Source organism: Pleurodeles waltl, chromosome 6, assembly GCF_031143425.1.
Source record: "Pleurodeles waltl isolate 20211129_DDA chromosome 6, aPleWal1.hap1.20221129, whole genome shotgun sequence".
Lineage (NCBI taxonomy): Eukaryota > Metazoa > Chordata > Amphibia > Caudata > Salamandridae > Pleurodeles > Pleurodeles waltl.
Genome location: NC_090445.1, coordinates 1,707,094,736 through 1,707,114,421, shown reverse-complemented (window position 1 = coordinate 1,707,114,421; position 19,686 = coordinate 1,707,094,736). Strand labels below are relative to the sequence as shown.

The 19,686-nt window shown below is 45.7% G+C and overlaps 1 protein-coding gene across 2 annotated transcripts in view; it reads right to left on the bottom strand.

The window, feature by feature from the left end:
• Positions 1-5,427: 5,427 nt before the first annotated feature.
• The window catches only part of SMIM40 (small integral membrane protein 40), a 53,269-nt gene continuing 39,010 nt past the window's right edge, over positions 5,428-19,686 (bottom strand). For both annotated transcript variants that reach the window (XR_011205104.1, XM_069241862.1), the window contains one exon: positions 5,428-5,751. The gene's annotated coding sequence lies outside the window, so the exon portion shown is untranslated. The remainder of the gene's footprint in view (positions 5,752-19,686) is intronic.

The window sequence follows — 19,686 nt, the reverse complement described above, 5'->3', positions numbered from 1 at the left end:
CCATTCATAGCTGAAACACCGGTGCATGATGAGACTGACTTTGGAGTCTAAACAGCCATCGAGGTCAAGATCAGCATCAGAGCTGAAACACCTATCGGTATCCATCCAAGGCACCTTCTTCAGTGGGCTCCGAGGACCTGAAGCTCCTATTTTACAGCATCTCTATGAGGAGTTGGACAGTAGAGAGAGTAGACTTCAAAAGGGTAAGATCAATGCCCAACCACCACCCAAAGTGCAAGACACTCTTCCTCGCAAAAGGAAGGTTACTTTTAGGGAGGAGCTTGCACTGGAGCTGCCTCCTTCCAAGCTCAGGAAACATCGAGATAGGGGCACCAGCCCCCGCCTTCTCAACATCCTCCTCCTTCCTTTTCCCATTCATCCACCCCTCCACCTCCTAATCCTCTTCTTTCTCCGCTTAAAGCACCTATCCCACTCCGCTATGTGGGCCACCTCCAACAGCTACACCAGAGGGTCATCACATTCCTCATGGGGATGATAGCCAGATAGATCCTGCGGACCCATTCGATGCTCCGTACGACCCAGAGCTCAGGAATAATCCTTGGAATAATTATGGGGTCGTCCCTGCAGGTGACAACACCCTGACCTCTATCCATTTACAAAGCAGCACCTTTCATAAGGTGGACTTACATATCCATCACTGAGCAGGATGACTTCTAGGGTTGATAAAAAGCATAAGGCCTTGCCCTCAGATCCCCCTTATGTTAGAGGGCAGCTTCCCCAGGACTCTCTCGTTATACACACCACCTGTAAATGGGCAAATGCACAAGGTACTGGCCTTGCCCTGCTGCAAGATAAGCAAAGCAAGAAAATAGATCTGGTAGGCAAAAGAGTGGCCACACAATCTGCCACCCACTGGTGTACTGCCAACTTGGTTAGCTTCCTCTCAAGGTGTGACTGAGGTCAGTGAGATGGTAGAACTCATCCATGTCCCAGACCAGTATAGGAAAGCGCTCAGGAGCTGGGTGCCGAGGGCCAGACCATCTCTAACCCCACCATCAGGTGTGCCATGGATGGAGCCTACGCTGCTGCCAGGATCCTAATCTGTCGGCATGCCTGGCTTCAAGTCAGAAGTCCAGCAGCATCTGATCAACTTGCTCTTTGAAGGGGACACCTCTTTGGGCTTCAGGTTGATCTGATGCTAGAGACAATAAAAGCACAGGCACTGCCCAGTCGATGGGAGCTCTCCAGACCCCATCACCACATGGGTCCTTTCGCCGCACACAGTTTTGGGGCGGCAGCAAGTCCACCTCTCCGAAGGCCTCCGTCTCCTACCAGAGACAACAGCAGCAGCAGCAACACTCCTGTGGATATTTCAGGGGTGCCTATGGGGAGAAAAATTCATTGGTAGGGGTAAAGGGAGCCGCTTCCTTAAGCAGTGACTCGTTCTACTTTTCCCCAATAGTATGACACCTGTTGGGGGCTGCATACAAAGTTCCTCGCTTAATGGCAACACATCTCCGTCCAATGGGTCTTATTCCATTGTGCAACAGATACTCCCTCCAGAGCGATCAACAGCATATCATCCAGGTGCAGGTAAGCGTGCTACTGCTCAAAGGGGATATAGAGCCTGTTCTGCTGCACCACCGCGACAAAGAGGCATACTCCCTGTACTTTCTCATCTCCGAGAAAGATTAGTCCATCAGGCCCCTCGATCTCTAGCCCCTCAACAAGTACATTCTGTCAGAGCACATGATCACTCTGCAGGCTGTCATCCCACTGCTGCAGAAAGGCGACTTCATGGCCACCCTCGACCTGAAGGGTACCTATTTGACATTTCAATCCTCCCTGCCCAGCGCAATACTTCAGGTTTGTGGTAAGAGGATAGCTCTTCCAATCGAACTTCTGCCTTTTGCACTAACTATAGCATCCAGACTCATTACCAAATGCCTTTGCGATGGTAGCTGCTCACCTGAGGAGGAGTGATGTCCACATATTTAAAATACCACAATGACTGTCTGATAGAGAGTGAACATTGAATAGTGTCTCGGCCACACTCAGATCAGCTTAGATCTCCTCAACGATCTTGGTTCCGCTATTAATGTGGGCGAATCCCACCTCCACCCACTTCAGATACAGCCCTTTTTAAGGGCGGCCCTAAATTCAGCCACCAGTAAAGCTTGTCCCAGCCCTGTGAGGGTCCAAGCCTTCCAAGCCTTCCTGCTGTCTCTTTTTCAACCATACCATCACTTAACAGTCAGGGAGGTGATGTGCCTCCTTGCATGATGGCCTCCTTCAGCGCCATCGCTCCCAACACACGCTTACACATGCGTCCACTACAGGGATGCTTAAGTGCTCAATGGTCACAATCTGGGGGTCTAGGGGACAATCTAGTGTTTGTTTTGGGAAGCACCCATTGGTCTGTGCAGTGGTGGAACAGCAGCAACCAGTTATAGAGCAGGACCTTTGTAAACCCAGGTCCTCAGGTGACTATTATCACGGATGCCTCCCTCACAATCTGGGGGCACATCTGCTGGTTATGAAAGGTCTGTGTTTATGGACACCCCTTCAGCAGTTCTTCCATACCAACCACTTGGAGTTGCTGAAAGCTCGATTTGCCCTCCAAACATTTTACTGCCAGGTGCACTGCACAACAGACCTGATCAGAACAGACAAAATGACATGCCAGATTTTACCTTCCAAAACATGGTGGCACACGCTCTACTCAGCTTTCTAAATTGACACACAGCATTTGGCACTGGACGATACAGCACAGTGTTCACTTGCTAGCAGAGTACCTTCCGGGAGCAGACAGTGAGTTTGCAGACCTACTCAGCAGGATTCAGCATAGGCAATGCAGTATGGACAAACTGGTCAGGGATATTTGCCTACTCTTTTCTGCCTCCCACTTCTTCCATACATGGTCCAGAGGCTAAGACTGACTTCTCTCACCCTCATCCCGGTAGCTCCCACTTGGGGCCAGCAGCCGTGGTTCACAATCCTATTCAAGTTGTTAGTAATCCCACACGAGAAGCTCCTCAACAGGTCGGACCTTCTTACTCAGCACCAGGGCACAGTCAGGCATTCCAACCCCAGGCAGCTTACCCTAGCAGTCTGACTCCTGAGGTCTTAGAGTTTGTGTATTTCAATTTGCCAAGTGAGTGCATGTCCATCCTTAAGGAGGCTCGGTGTCCCACACCCGAGATTGCTATGTGGAAGAGTGGAAGAGGTTCGTTCACTACTGCCTACCCAGGCACATTGATCCATTTAAGCCTGCAGTGCAGGACATTGTATGCTATCTTCTGCATTTGCAACGCTCCGGTCTGGCTTACCTCTCCATTTGCTTACAATTGCCCACAGTGGCAGCATACTAGCAGAACAGGAAACAGTCTTCCCTGTTCAGAATCCCCGTCATTAAAGCTTTTATGGCGGTATTGAAAGGGGGTATCCCTCCTAGGTTATCTCCAGCCCCTTCCTGGAACCTCAGTGTAGTTATCATTAGATTCATGAGGCTCCTCTTTGAGCCCCTTCACTCCTGTCCTCTCCAGTTTGTGTCGTGGAAGGTAGCATTTCTAGTGGCTATTACTTCCGTCAGTGAGATTTCAGTCCTCACCCTGAAAGGACCATTTTTCAAGGTCCACGCAGACATGGTAGTCCTCAGGACCAAGCTAAAGTTTTTGCCCAAGGTTGTCTGCCACTTCCACCTCAACCAAACCATTGAATTACCAATGTTTTTTCTGCACTCAGATTCTGCAGCAGAGAGATCTCTTCACACGCTAGATGCTAACAGGGCCCTCACGTACTACATCAATAGGACAAAAGCTTTTCACACTACACAGCAGATGTTAGTCGATTTCACTAAGCCATACAAAGGTAGGGCTTCTTGCAAAGCAGGAGTGGCGTACTGGTTAGTCAGGTGTTTTCAGACTTGCTGTGCCAAAGTTAAACATCAACTCTGTTCCACCCAGGCCACATTGTACACACAAGAAAGCTGCTTCTGTGGCTTTTCTTGGAAAAATCCCATCCACAGTTACACATACCATAAACTGACAATGTTATTTACCCTGTTAGCATCTGTTGGTGGCATGTAGTGCTGTGGATTCACGTGCGCCCACCCTCAAGTCTTCCGCTATTGAAGATATGTGTGTGCTTATATATATATATACACACACTTGCATGGTCATCTTTTACCACTTTCTGTTCCATCTCCAACCTCACCCTTTGTGCGGGAAAACAATCTAACAATTGAAACAATGATCGTTCAATACCAGTCATAGGAGACCCAACACCTCGTGACTTGAAAGGCTTGATCCTTGTTCAGTTTCAAACGGAACGCGAGTGCGTCCTTGGAAGATGGCCACTTTCTTTCATTGAACGCATGTGCAGAGGTCAGAAAGACGTGTCAATCAATGTGCATGGAAGAACAAAACATCCAGGCTGACTCCTCGCGTCAGACCAAATCCACACCCCTGTTCTGTGCCTAAATAATATATTTCTTGAAACCCAAGGCCGCATTGTAATGCGACGGTAGAAATAAGCATGCACAACCTTACTTGTATTTGCCGGGGATGCCTTCCCAATACTCCCCATGCAAGTCACTCCCTCAAAGGTTAGAAGGTTCTTTCAAAGGCCCGCAGAGGGAGAATCCATCACTACATGTAGGTGGTCCAGCACCCCTCAATGACCTCAGCATTCCGGCTCATGATCCCATGGACAGGACACAAACCAGGTGGTGCTGTTATACCACCCAGCTGAGGGTGGGTGAAGCATTTCCTGTTTTGTTACCTGCTCTGGGATTGGGTAGAGTTCCTCAAAGCTAGTGACTGATGTGAGGATGAAGGCCAGCGCATAGGTAATAACTTGATGTACTGGGAAGAAGGTGAAGGTTTTGCCTTACCCAGGGAAGAGCACAGGGTTTACCTAAACACCCAGTGCCTCTCCATTGGAATTAACTGTTCTTAGCCCTTAAGGAATTAAGTAAAAGTGATGACAAACCACCCTGAACCTTGTGCAACCCAGGGTGTGTTCCTCGTAGTCCAGATTCAATTATCCAGATCATCACTAAATTGGACTTTTGTAAAATTCTGATTGCTAATATATGCTTCAGTGCAATTAGAACTAAGGCATATCTTGCTCAACTAATTGGGAGGTTTGTTTAATGTTCATTCCATTCCATAGCTGCTGTATGTTTAACCACAAATGCGGATATATTAACCACCTCTATCTGCAGTGCTCCGAAGGACATTATTTTGTGGGTCTTTACCCGCCTTCATTACTGGCTCATGTGCAGTGGGATCAACAAATACGACACAGTAGCCTTGTAGTTTCAAAAACTTCAGAAAGTTTTATTTAAGAAAAAAAAAGTTGAACATCTTAGTAGATGTTCTGCAACCTGCCTTCAGATTCCATTATGCCTATAAGCAGAAAAGGTTGGTACATAGCAGAACACAAGACACCAGACAGACCCAGTGTGGGGTAAATACAGGGTTTTATTGGTGCCTCATGGCCGTGGTGGCACTTAGTACAGTATGAGTTTCCCACACTGTCACGCAGCTTAAACTCCATAACACATCTTTGGGAGAAACAGAACACACAAGGTCTGGGATAGATCCAGCTTCTTCCTGGCTCGTGATTTCTGGTGTGCTTTAAATCTGGAATCTTACGGCTGATGCGGATGGGCCACTCTAAGTTTCTTTTTCTTTTCAGATCCCGCGAGCAGTTGATTCCAGCATATACCTGTTTGGCATCACAGAAAGCTCCAACCCGTGCTGCTGAGTTTCATTTTGTAGACACCTAAACACAGAATGACAACCAGCAGAAAATAAGCTCACAGTGTTCCAGTTAGAAAGAATTAGGATGAGTGTGTTTGTAGCTCAACACTTATAGCTCCATGTTCTCTATTCTCGTTAAAAATGTTTCACCAGTTTTTTCTTAAAGTAATAGTTCCATGGTGTTTGTCTGTATGACCATCCCAACCAACTCCTCCAGACTGTGTCAGAAGAACCCTACCTAGCTTGTCTCCTGCGCCCCTTTAAGCACATGAGCTGAGAAGAAGTCCCCCCACCACCAGGCTCTTATATACACTGCTTACGCCTAAATGAGGGCACTGACGGGCAAACACTGACGCCTGGCCCTCATAAAAGCATGAGAGCGGTGTAGCAGACCACAGAGCTCGTACACATGGGTATGTTTGGTGCAAGCCTTGCTACAAAGCATCAGGTCACCTGGCACGTGTTCTGCAGGTGAACAGCATGATGCTTACCAGATGCTGATTGCTGATAAATTGTAACAAACTTCTTCTTCTACGGACCTAATTAACAGTACAATGTTTTATAAAGGCTGTTGATCCTTTGTTCAAGATACACTGATTGTAAACCTGGTCCTTAAAAACTCTGTACAATTATTTCTGTTGTTACAGTTTATTACCTGTTTTTAATTTTGAGAGCAAGTTAAGAATTTGATCAAATACTGTGGCTGTTTTTGTGGTGTTAAGATATGCATGTCATCTTCCAGACAGGACCATTGGTTGCAAAAGATGGATGCTTCATCTGCACGGTTAATATCACACCAGAACCATTCTTGAGGATGAGGTATTTGCATGCGTTGGCTGTGTCTCGCCAAGTAGTAGAACAGTAGATCAGGCGATGGCTACTATCTTTCAAGGGTAAAGGTCATACTGGATAAATGTTATGGTCCTTCATTACCATCAAATTTGGATAAAGGTTTTATTCCTCCCCTCTCCCTAGATTTTGTTATGTTTCTCAAATGTTAAGAGAGGCACTTTGGCGCTCTTCATCGTGAGATCTTCATCAACAATTCTAAACACTGAACTTACCTGCCTGTTTGGTATCCTGGAGCACTTTAAACCAAGGATAAAAATCACTTCTGAAGATGGACTATTTTCACATATTTATATGTGCCGGTCTATAGAGTACTTAAGTTCAATTTCATATGTATTTGTTTTCAAAACAAGCCAATTGTAAATGAAGAATAGTTTGTGACAGATTGCTGATCCTGTAAACAGGGAATATTGTCAAAAGAAAAAGGAAATAAATGATGTTGAGTGACAGCAGATAGGCGGCATCACTGTCGAGATTGCGCCTTTTAAGGCGAGGGATATCTCCTCTGTCCCACAATGCCTTGCCCTGGCAGTTGCTCTTTTTTTTCTAGCTCCTGCAAGCCTGATCCTGGAGCACTAGGCTCTGTTCTCACATCTGTCTAAACAGTGTCTTTTGACTGGTATTTACTTTGTGTTCTTGATGTGTGTCCCTATTACAGACTATGGGCCAGATGTATGACCATTTCATTTTGAGAGTCTCTAATTGCGACTTTTTGCAAATCGCAATTAGAGAGTTGCAAAAATGAAATGTACAGGTGTGTCTCAGACACATTTAGCGATTCCAATGGGGTCGCAAAGACCTAACTCATCAATATTCATGAGGTATGTCGCAATTTGCGGCTCCATTGGGAATGGCAGACTCACAGGGATGGTGGCCTGATGGGGACAGCAGACCACCATGTCTGAGTCTGCTTTTTAAATAAAGCAGTTTCTTTTTAAAACTGCAGCCCGTTTTCCTTAAAGGAAATGTTTTGTTTTCATTTTTGAAGAGTAGGCAGTGGTCCATGGGAGATCCAGGCTGCGCAAGATTCCCTATTCTTCCCTAACGGTTTTTATAAGGTGTTGTTTGATGGATTAGTGTTTGAGGCCTATTTCTCCATGCAGATCTCTGCAGAGTTGTGACACTGACCTTTCAGCCAACAGCTATATGCAAAGAATCTCTGTTCATAGGACACCCCAGGTTTGATTGACAAGAAGAAGTTCAGATGCAAATAATAAAATTCCTAACCTGTGTCTTACTGGGCCCCACACTCTTTAGCACCCCTCAGACGATGAGCTAGAGGCTCTGGCAGAGGCTCAGATCTTAAAAGTTGTTGGACTAGAAAGGAAATGAGAGTTCCCTAAGTAATATCACAGGAAGAGAAACAAGGTACCGTCAACAAAAGGTTCAATGTCCTTATTGGCAGCTACTGGAAGGCTGCTTTCCTAGTGACTATTCCAGCATCAAAAAAGTTGTATTCACATGAACCTTACCCAAAGATAGGATGATCCTGAGAATCACCTTTCCTTCATAGTGGAAGCTGTCTTTAAAATCCATATAACTCAAACATCTCCCTTTCATGTTTCTTTTTCATAACACTACACTGCAAGGTGATAGATCATTCCATACACTGGACATTAGAAGAGTGCTGCCTCACTATCTAGGACAAGCATTTGCAATGCTCTAGGTCTTGCATTTGTGAGAGTTAGAGCTATTGCCGTTGTAAATGACAATGTGTTTTCGTTTGGAGTGTAGTGGATGTATGCCAGGTGCCACAGCAACCCTCCCAGGCCTGTCCTGCAGGAGAGTGGACATACAAGGCCGCCATCTTGGGAGTGTTTTTGCCTCACTTCTACAGACTGGCTGTGATACCCTAGAGATGCAACCCTTTCAAGTGTGTTTACCTAAACTTTTAAATCACCAAACAAGCCACAAAGAGGCACCTTTGTGGCATTTAACCCGGAGAATGATGGGGTCAGAAGAGTTAGAAGCAAAGAAAAGGGGGCAGCCATATATTTCTGTGTTAAACTTTTAAAGGCATTATTCCCCTACATTGGCAATTCCAGGATAACTTTTAAAAACATTGACTGTATACAAAGAGAATAACAGAGGAGGCAGTTTAACTGAACAAGAGGCTTGAAATTTGTGCAGATTGGTGAAACAGAGCTTCAGTGGTAGATGGGCCGACAGGATAGGTTCCTGAGGTGCGACATCTGTGACCTTGGGTCAGTGATTTTTATTGAAATACAGTAGGGCTGGTACTATGTATTCATTTAAAGCACTGCCTTGGGTTAATAGTCTCATGACTGCCCTCGGCTCAGGACTGGACTGTGTAGAACAGATACATGTACCTTAATCTCCCGGGCCCTGATGGTGCCTTTTTGATGCATACATTTGTGCACTGGATGATGATTTTGAAGTGAGAATTATCTCTGTTGGGTGGCCACTCAAAATTTTAAGTCTTGGCCTCCCCATCTGGACCACTCAGAGTAGAGCGGGAAGCTTGGGTTTGGACGATAGAGTGTTTTTTCGCCTAGACCAGTGGTGCCCAGTGAGGCTCCTATGGGGCTGGTTCATTGGCATTTTTTCTGGCTATGACAAGGATTCACATGTATGTTTTTCTGTGGAATCCAAGGTAGGTCCAGAACCATGTCAGAGTTTCTTGATACCCACATAAGATAAATTACGTACAAATAATTTATATGGAATTTATTTACACAGCGGTTTCACAGCAAGCCTGGCATGGATCCTGCCTTCCCAGTCCTTCAATGGACATGTGTGTTCTATAATGACATGCAATTAAGTGTTCTAATAACCTCAATGCATACCTATAAGACGTATATAGCACATGAGAACCGCATCATAAAAATGAGATAAAAAAGCTTCTGTGCAGTGTACCGCTTCCTGTGTCACCTCGTGTTCTATAAATAGGCCACTCACTCTATCGGCTAGTGAAGTCACCGTCTCTTCTCCCTGAGCGAGGAGAATGATGACAGATGCCCAAAGCAAGAATTTCCAGCAAGTAGAAAAAACATGTGTTTGAAATATATGAAAAGAAAGTATTTTAGGCCCATACAAACTATGAAGTGAAAAGTTACCCAGCCTGAAGATGTTATGAAGCAGCCTTGGCTTTACAGCCCGAGCAGCAGATGACTGTTTTAGAATGCAAAGACACGCAACTAGCAAATTAGGCCAAACGTCTGTGTACAGAAGCAAAGACTGTCTGACCACAAATCACCGGCTTTGTTTTTAAATGGCAAGTTAGAATTACAGAAGCGAAACAGTAACATAAACATTCACAGGGAGGAGGCGACATTGGGCTGCCACCCGGCCTGGAGTCATGGCTCCTCCAGTTATGTCCTATGCTGGGAGCTTGCAACAAGTCACAACTTTTTGGATGTACTCACAATCGTAAGCAGCCACACATACATAACTGCTCATGGAAAACAATTTAATATGAGAACAAAAATGATTACTAAGACATTTACCTTTTCTAACTTTGTTCACCCGGTAAATGTTTTTCCCAGTGGAGAAGCCACATCTCCTACAACTACACACATTTTAGTGATGTTTTCCCTTATTCTGTTACTGAGAAATTATTTACATCTGTTGGTAACAACAGTAAGGGGCTCATTATGAACACGACGGGATTCCACGCCACATTCATGCTGGTGGTCTAAACATAGACCGCCAGCCCTTAGAAGACCCCGCTGACTATAATATACACAGGGCCATATCTTTTTGACGCAAAACTGCACTAACGCAGTTTTGCGCCAAAAAAATTAGCGCCGGCTAACGCCATTCTGAAGCGCCATGCGGGCGCCGTATTTATTCAATGACGTTAGCCGGCGTTAGCCGCCAGCGCTGTCTGGTTTGCGTTAAAAAAACGACGTACACCAGGCAGCGCCGGCGTAGGGGGAAAATGGCGTATGGGCGTCCACAAATGGTGCAAGTCAGGCTGAGGCAAAAAAAATCGCCACAACCCGATTTGCGCCATTTTTTTACGACGCCCATCCCCCATTGAAATGACTCCTGTCTTAGCAAAGACAGGAGTCATGCCCCCTTGCCAATGGCCATGCCCAGGGGACTTATGTCCCCTGGGCATGGTCATTGGGCATAGTGGCATGTAGGGGGGCACAAATCAGGCCCCCCTATGCCACAAAATAAAATAAAAAAAATACTTACCTGGACTTACCTTAATGTCCCTGGGGTGGGTCCCTCCATCCTTGGGTGTCCTCCTGGAGTGGGCAAGGGTGGCAGGGGGTGTCCCTGGGGGCAGGGGAGGGCACCTCTGGGCTCATTCTGAGCCCACAGGTCCCTTAACGCCTGCCCTGACCCAGGCGCTAAAATCCGGCGCTAATGTGGGTTTTTCAGACCCGCCCACTCCCGGGCGTCATTTTTGCCCGGGAGTATAAATACGACGCATATGCATCGGAGTCATTTTTTAAGACGGGAACGCCTACCTTGCATATCATTAACGCAAGGAAGGTGTTCACGCAAAAAAATGACGCTAACTCCATGAACTTTGGCGCTAGACGCGTCTAACGCCAAAGTATAAATATGGAGTTAGTTTTGCGTCGAAAAAAACGACGCAAATTCGGCACAAACGGAGTATAAATATGCCCCACAGTGTTTATGCAAGCCGGCCCAGCGGAATGCTGGGCCAGGACATTGCCGACGGCTCCATGCTGCAGGGCGGCAGGTGCAGCAGCACCCGTCACGCAGATCACTGCCAGTAAATCGGACAGTGACATGTGCGACGGGGCTGTGCACGGGGGCCCCGGTGCACCCCTTCTGCCAGCCTTTCCCTGGCAGGGGAAACCGCCAGGGAAATGCTGGAGCAACAAGGGTTCTCTATCTGGAGCAGCGCTGCCCTGTCGGATAGAGAAATCCGCCATCGGCAGAAGCCTGGCAGTGGCGGAGTGCTGCCTGTGGCAGTCTTCCCTTGTTCATTATATGGCGGTAATTTTCGCTGCCGCCATTTCAAAATGAGGCCCCAAGTCTCTAAACTTTTCCAGACTGAGAATGTTTGTGAGTAGTTACCAATTCATATATTTGTCAGTGTGCACAAACTCTCTATGGCATCCCCACCATGGAATGCACACTCCACACCCATGAGAGCAGATTTACTCCAACCTAATGTTAGATATTACAGGTGTTAAATTTTGTGTGTAAATAGAGTTACAAACTCAAATTCATATTCCACTTCTGTAAATCAAGCCATTTAGACAAGTAAGTTGAACCTATACATGCAAATGACTGTGAATCGGACAATGAGTGCTATAGGGCACATAAGTCCAACTTCCGGCTTCCTGGGAAATCATTTGACAAGTAAATCTCATGGTGCCCAATTAGGTGCTGGGAAAAGTTTTGCATTCTGTAGGAAAGTGTCACTGTTGACATGGTTACCCCCCCCACACACTTTTTGCCTAGTGTTGATGCCAACTTTGATTGAAAGTGGCCTGGGACCCTGCTAACCAGGCCCCAGTGTTCTTTCCCTAAAACTGGACCCTTTTTTCCACAATTGGCATAACCCTGGCACACAGTTAAGTCCCTTGTAAAAGGTACCCAGGGAAGGTTTCTAAGGGCTCTAGCATGTATTATGCCACCCTAAAGGATCCCTCACCTTGCAGCTTGTGTGTGCTGGTGAGGAGAAAAAGACAAAGTCGACATGGCACCCGTCTCAGGGTGCCATGCTCACAAACCACTGCCTGTGGCATAGGTAAGTCACCCCTCTAGCAGGCCTTACAGCCCTAAGCAGGGTGCACTGTACCACAGGTGAGGGCATAGCTGCATGAGCACTATGCCCCTACAGTGTCGAAGTCCATTCTTAGACATTGTAAGTGCAGTGTGGCCACATTGAGTGTATGGTATTGGAGTTTGTCACTACGACCTCCACAGCACCATAATGGCTTCACTGAATACTGGGAAGTTTGGTATCAAACTTCTCAGCACAATAAACCCACACTGATGCCAGTACGGGATTTATTGAAAAATGCACACAGAGGGCATCTTAGAAATGCTCCCTGTATGTTAGCCAAACTGCTAGTGTATGACTGGCCGGTCTGTGACAGCCTGACACTTTCAGACAAGTTTCTGACCATATAGGGTCAGAAAAAAAGCCTGCATAGGGTGGAGGTGCCTGACACCTCCTCCCTGTAGGAACTGTAACACCTGGCAGTAAGCTTCAAAGGCTCACGCCTCAGGTTACAGTGCCCCAGGTCACTCCAGCTAGTGGAGATGCTCGCCCCCCTGGACAAAGCTCCACTTTTAGCGGCAAGTCCGGCGGGAAAATTAGGGAAAACAGGGAGCAGTGACTACCCCAGCCAGGACCACCTCTAAGGTGTCCGGTGCTGAGGTGGACCCCTCCCTGCAGAATCCTCCATCTTGGTTGGGAGGACAGGAACCAATAGGGGTAAGAATGTGCCCCCCATCCCCAAAGGGAGTGGGCACAAGGAGGGAGTAGCTACCCTCGTAGACAGTAACCATTGGCTACTACCCTCTGACCCCTAAAACACCCCTAAATCTAGGATTTAAGGGCCTCCCTGAACCCAGCTCACCAGATTCTTGGCGACCTACAAGAAGAAGAAAGAGTGCTAAGCTGAAACCCCCAGCAGAGAAGAAGGAAGACGACAACTGCTTTGGCCCCAGCCCTACCGGCCTGTCTCCTGCTTCAAAGAACCTGCACAAAGACCAATGATGCGTCCAGCAGGGCCAGTGGCCTCTGCCAACTCCAGAGGACTGTCCTGCACCCAAAAGGACCAAGAACTCCCGAGGACAGCAGCTCTGTCTAAGAAAATCTACAACCAAAGACTCCCACCTCACTCTTGATGCTTGAGTCTTGACCCCTGTGAACCTGATGCCCATGGCCCGTGTCCAGCTGGTCCATCCAGCAAGAGAGGGTCCTCAGGTGATTGCTAGCAAGTGCCCTGCCTGGGTTGACCTCTCCACCCCTCCACGATGACGCCTGCAGAGGGAATCCCGAGGACCCCGGGCCGCGAAGCTCTGGACAAAGATATCCAACACCTAAGAATACACTGCACCCTCAGACCCCAGGCCTTGGAGAAACCGACCCCCAGTGCATCAACATCCAGAAGGCGGCGCTCCTTCCTGTCCGACTGGTGGTGTGCCCAAGACACCCCCTGGACCTCTGACGCCCTGTTTGCACCCAGCCACCCCTGCGCCGCTGAGGGTGTGTGTTTGGTGCCTACTTGTGGCCCCTCCAGTGCTCCTTCAAACCCCCTGGTCTGCCCTCTGAGCCACTGGTACTTACCTGCAGGCAGGCCTGATTCCGAGTACACCCTGTCTCCAAAGGAGCCCACATTAAATATGCTCATCTTTGACCTCTGCACCCGACTGGACCCATGTTGCTGATGGTGGGTGTTTGGGGTTAAGTTGAACCCCAACCGGTGGACTTCCTAAAACCCAGAGACTGAAACTGTAAGTGTTTTACTTACCTGTAAACCGACTTAACATTTCTTCTCCCCAGGAACTGTTTCTGAAAATTGCAGAATAATGCAAAAACTGTATTGCTTACCTATTTCAAACAAAGTACCGTTAATACATGTGTGAAATACAACATTTTTAAAGTACTTACCTGCAACTTGAACCTTGTAGTTCTAAAAATAAATTAGGACAAGATATTTTTGATACATAAAAACCATTGGTCTGGAATTAAGTCCTTGAGTGTGTGCTTCTTCTATTGTCTGTGTGTATACAACAAATGCTTTGCACTACCCTCTGATAAGCCTAACTGCTCGACCACACTACCACAAATAGAGCATTAGTATTATCTACTTTAGCCTCTGTTAAGCCTCTGGGGAACCCCTGGACTCTGTGCACACTATATGTCACTTTGATATAGTATATACAGAGCCAGCTTCCTACACATTCAAAATATACCTGCAGACCAGGATGTGGTCATTGATCCAGCCAAGGGTGGCCGCTGTCCGCGTCATTGTTATCACAGTTTGGTTGTGCGGCACAGCCGAAAATTGTAAATCACACAGACCTTTTCCAGCTGGCAAGCAGCTCTGTGTGAATTGAAATATTGAATACAATATGGTGAGGCACATTTCGCTCCATAGTTTTGAGCTTGTCTGTGCCATTACAGGCTGGGACAAACCATGTGAGAATTAATTTGGCCCAGCCATCAATGGACTTTCTGTTCAAACAGCTGGGCCAGAGAGCAGTGCAAATTTCAGCTACTACTCAGGCAAAATATAACTGTGCGATTGGTGCAGTCCCCATATAGGTTTTAAGGTAAATTGGCAATAATTTCCCCAAACCACTAGGTGACCCCATAAGGCACCTTTCTTACACCACAGGACTTGGTTAGACCATATATACCCTCTAAAGGGGAACTTGTGCATCCCCCAAATGCAACAAATATAAAGCACACAGCATTAGTGTACTGCTGGTGTGTAGTCGTAGAACACACAATGAGATTATGCTAAGATAGTCATGTCCCTCTCAGGCAGTGACTCAGCTCTGACCTTTCCTAAAGTCAAAGAAGATGTCCCAAAATAATATGTCCAGAAATAGTCTGGCCACGGGACAGGAATATTTGTGTGTATTGAAGATGCTGTGAACCTCTGCCCTGAAACAGATCAATGTTGTGGTGATACTCAGAGCGGATGTGTCGAAGTCTGTGAAGCATAGATAGATGTTGCGCCTGCCACAAATTCACAGCGCCTCACAAGTCATATATAGGAATCATGTATTACTTTAGAGAAAATATTAATTCCTGTGTTGGAAACCTAGACTGCATCATGTATACGTAGCGCAGTCGTAAAAATGCATTCCTCTTCATAACCCCATCACACAACTAATGCAATACCAATAATAATAAAATTATAATGATTATTCATGTAGCCCACATTAAGCATGCAGTGTCTCCTCTTGGTGCATGTTAGTAAGAGGAAGGGCCACTAGAATGAGGCAGTTTTGTGACTGGTGTATTCTGCAGAGAGACAGATCCTTTCCAGAGGTCATCTGGTCACTTTTTAGTTGCTACCTTTTGTAGTCATGCGTTAAACCAGTACTAATAAGGAGAAATCTTTGCTCAGACTGTGTTAAATGACAAAACAGCAAAATAATGTTGCCACTGAATGTACATCATTAAGCAGCATAATTTGTACTTTCAAGCCACATAATTCAGGCACCGCTGTCACATACTTTTGCCAGCCATTTGCTGTATAATTCCAGTGGTCCTGATAATAGGTGATCTGAAGAGAAGACACCGATGCAAAGCACGTGAGGCAGGCAAATACATGTTGAAGCATTTATTACCATGTAAAGCAGTGCAGAAGGTAGGTGATCAGTCATGTATGCGGCATTGTCCCACCAGCAGCGTGATTTTATCACCTCATTCCCTGAGTAGCTTCTCCTCTTTCCAGCTGACATACAAAATCCTGAGGAACCACATAGCATCACACACAAAACCATGACAAGATATGACCCCAGGACAAGAAAAGGACCAAGAGACAGACGCAAGATAAAACGTATATATTATCTTCCCACTGTTTGTTTGCCTTCTGTATGGTGTCATCAGAAGCTGTGGTACCCCTTCCTCTGGGTTCTGAAAGTTCTCACTATCTGGGATAGTGATGGTGTGGGTTCAGTGTGTTAGTTCAGTGACGGCCGGTCTCTTCCATGCAGTGATGGTGTGATACATCATTCAAGGCTTAGGTGGTATCACCCTGGATTATGAAAGTCCAAGCTAGCCCTTCTGGCAATCAAATATGTAATCCTTGCTGCCACAGATCTTTGCTGAAGACACATTAGGCCTGAGGGCTACCTTAGCCCATATTCAGACTACCATAATTTAAATGCTGGGACCTCAAATTTCAAATATTTCTAATGTAAACAAAATGTGTGATGCAATTATGTAAAAAACCCACTTGATGTACACTATTCCAATTGTCTAGGTTCTTTCCACTGTGGCCCTGTGCAAGCCATATTATAATAACCTATCAGTGTTGTGCCAGCGACAAATTTTTACCAGTATAGTGTCTATTTATAGACTTTCTTTGTTGTCTTATACAAAAAAGACTTTAGTCACAACAAAACATTTGGGTTACATAAGAACAAGCAGTGGCCGTTCCTGGTGACCACAGTTTGTGAAACAATAGTTCTCCTGTTTAAATCATCTCCTGCCCATGGAGCCTTTACTGTTACTGTCCAGGATTGACTTTGAGATGTACTCCTTGGGGTGTGTACCCATATAAACAAACACATCTGTATTCCTATAGACACGGGGAGTGTGGTGAAGCATTGAGAGGAACACCAGTAGAAGCAGGAGTGAGAAAAGGGCCACTTGATAGGATCAGAAAGATATTTTCTTGACATTGATTTTCCATGTACTTGGTAATAACGTCAATCAGAAATAATGCATAGAGTTTACATCAAATGATGCATGGGAACTTAGTGGAGTGGTTACATGAAGCCTGGGGTTGGAAGAGAGGAGAGCAGGTTAAACATTATAGGACTGTGACAGACGATGCGTGGATCATTATACACAGGAGTACAGACGGTGATGGGTAAGCGCTCTGCGCCTGTTTCAGCAACTGTGGGGGGTATTCGAGGTGGGGCCTCTTCAAACAGGAAGCAGTGCTGTTCGAGCACTGTTTTAGACAGCTCTTCCGGAAGTGATATCTGCAAGGTCGCAGTAGATGTGAGGGGACTGTCAAAGCCATGACACCAGTGAATTTTGAGAGGAGGAAGTGATGGAGTTTGCTCCACTTTTGTGCCCTGTGATACGCTGCTCCTCTCACTGTGGCACCCTTGTGTTAGCTTCTTTGCGCTGCATGGTTAGGAAGATGACTGCCTCTACTAACTGAACTCTATTTGAAGAAGCCCAATTTACATCCAAAGGCTAGATGTGTTTTGCTATCAAGCCTGAGTCTGTGAAGTGTTTGGGTCTGAAGCCATGAGTACTTTTCCACCATTTTGGAGACATCTTTTGCCATCTTTATGCCTAGAACTAACCTATGTGCTTGGTTGGTGACCCTCCGGAGGTTATCAGGAGCATGTGCAATTGCTTAGTGTTAAGCTCTATTTAAGTACGTTATTTAAGGCACCCACTGCAGAGGTCTTGACAGAATGAGAATGTCACAGATTACAATCCTGGCATAACCTTTTCACTTTTTCATCTCTGCAAGGTTGATGCAAATGAATTTGAGTGATTTTGGTAAGAATGGCACCTGTTTTGCAGTGCTATGAATTGGCATAACCTGTATTACCAAGAGCTATATAAAAAAAAACAAGCCATTGCCAGACTGCCCAACACTCACCAGACAAAGAACCTTAGGGGAGAGGATGTGGTGCAAGGGCCAGAGCGGGGGAACAAGATTCAAGTCTCTACACCGGCTCAACATCCTGTGATTCTGGGCAAATTACTTAATATCCCGTTGCTTCCAAAAATGAATGTGTTCTTGTGTAATGTAACTGGTGCTCATGTAAAGCACTCCAATACTTTTGTATCGAGTTTGTGCTATATAAAACTGTCAAAACAATAAATAAATAAAACAGACATTGCAAAGAAACAGCAAGATGCCCAAAAACAAGGAAGAGGAAGAATCAACATACTGCCATGAGCACGAAGCGGCGAGGCAAAAGAAAAATTAGTGAGCCACACTAAGGTACATGCCAGATTGTGCAATAATCCATATAACAGTGTCAGTCTCAAAGGCAGTAACAAAACAGCCTCAAGGCGGGACAAAGGTAGAGCATTTGCCAACAACATCAAGGGATTTACGAATTAAAGTGATGGAAGTGAGATGGGCGTGGTTAAAGCCCACAAAATAGATTTCACTTCATGTTGAGAAGAGCAGTGCTTCGGCACTGCTATGCTCAACCTAAAACCCAAGTAAAACAACTTTTAGCCAAGTACAGATCTATCACCACAGTCCTAGCCACTACCAAGCAGACCATAACAAGATGAATTGTTTTGTGTATAATCTGCCATGAGAAACCTAACAAACCCCTTCTGACAGACAGAGTTCTACCAGTATGGGGAACAGTGTCACCATGGAAAGCCGAGAAAGGCCCTGACTTCCAATATATGTGAGGCAGCCACCTGGAGATCTTGCTACATCTATAGACACTGCTGCCTAGATTTGGACTCCAAGATGGACACCCCTGGGTTAGGTTTCTTTGTTACATCGTTGACTCATATATCTGGTTTCCTTTTTTCAAATGATTTCATCATTGTCCTCAGACACTGTTCTACTGGAACAACTTACATCTATATTAAATATTTATCACTATCATTCAAGACATGATGGAAAAGGAAAATATAATTATTCCTAATCCTGGTTCTCTGTCATGTCTTTGCCCTCCTGCCTAGACAGCAGTGCCAATGAGTTTTTATATTCAAGAGGATTCAGGTTTCTCCTATCCAGTCAAAATAAACTACTGAGAGGCCAACTCTCAGTGCAGGGCATTGTGGGACAGAGGAAATACTCCTTGCCTTAAAAATACAATGTAACATTTCCAGATGAACAATACTGCTGTAAATTTGGCCTTCTTCACCTCCATCCACCTTACGTGAACTTGATCGGCAGTACTGAAGCGATTTGCCTAATTATGAGTTACTTGTTATTGTTTCTTTTGCGCTCATGGCCTTTCCAATTTTTATACAGCAGGAACTCGATCGGCAGTATTGGAGCAATTTGCATAAAGCACTCCAATACTACTGATCGAGGTCCCGCTGTGTAAAAAATTGTGAGCACCATGAGCGTGAATGAAAAAGTAACAATAACAAGTAACTGTTATGCAAATCGCTCAAATACTGCTGATCGACAGAAAGCCAAGCTAAAAGTAAAAAAGTAGTGCACAAACTGTCCATAAAAGACATGATGGAAAAGGAAAAAATAATTATTCCTAATCCTGGTTCTCTGTCATGTATTTGCCCTCCTGCCTAGACAGCAGTGACAATGAGTTTTTGTATTCAAGAGGATTCAGGTTTCTCCTATCCAGTCATAATAAACTACTGAGAGGCCAGCTCGCATTGCAGGGCATTGTGGGACAGAGGAAATACTCCTTGCCTTAAAAATACAATGTAACATTTCCAGATTAACAATACTGCTGCAAATTTGGCCTTCTTCACCTCTATCCACCTTACGTG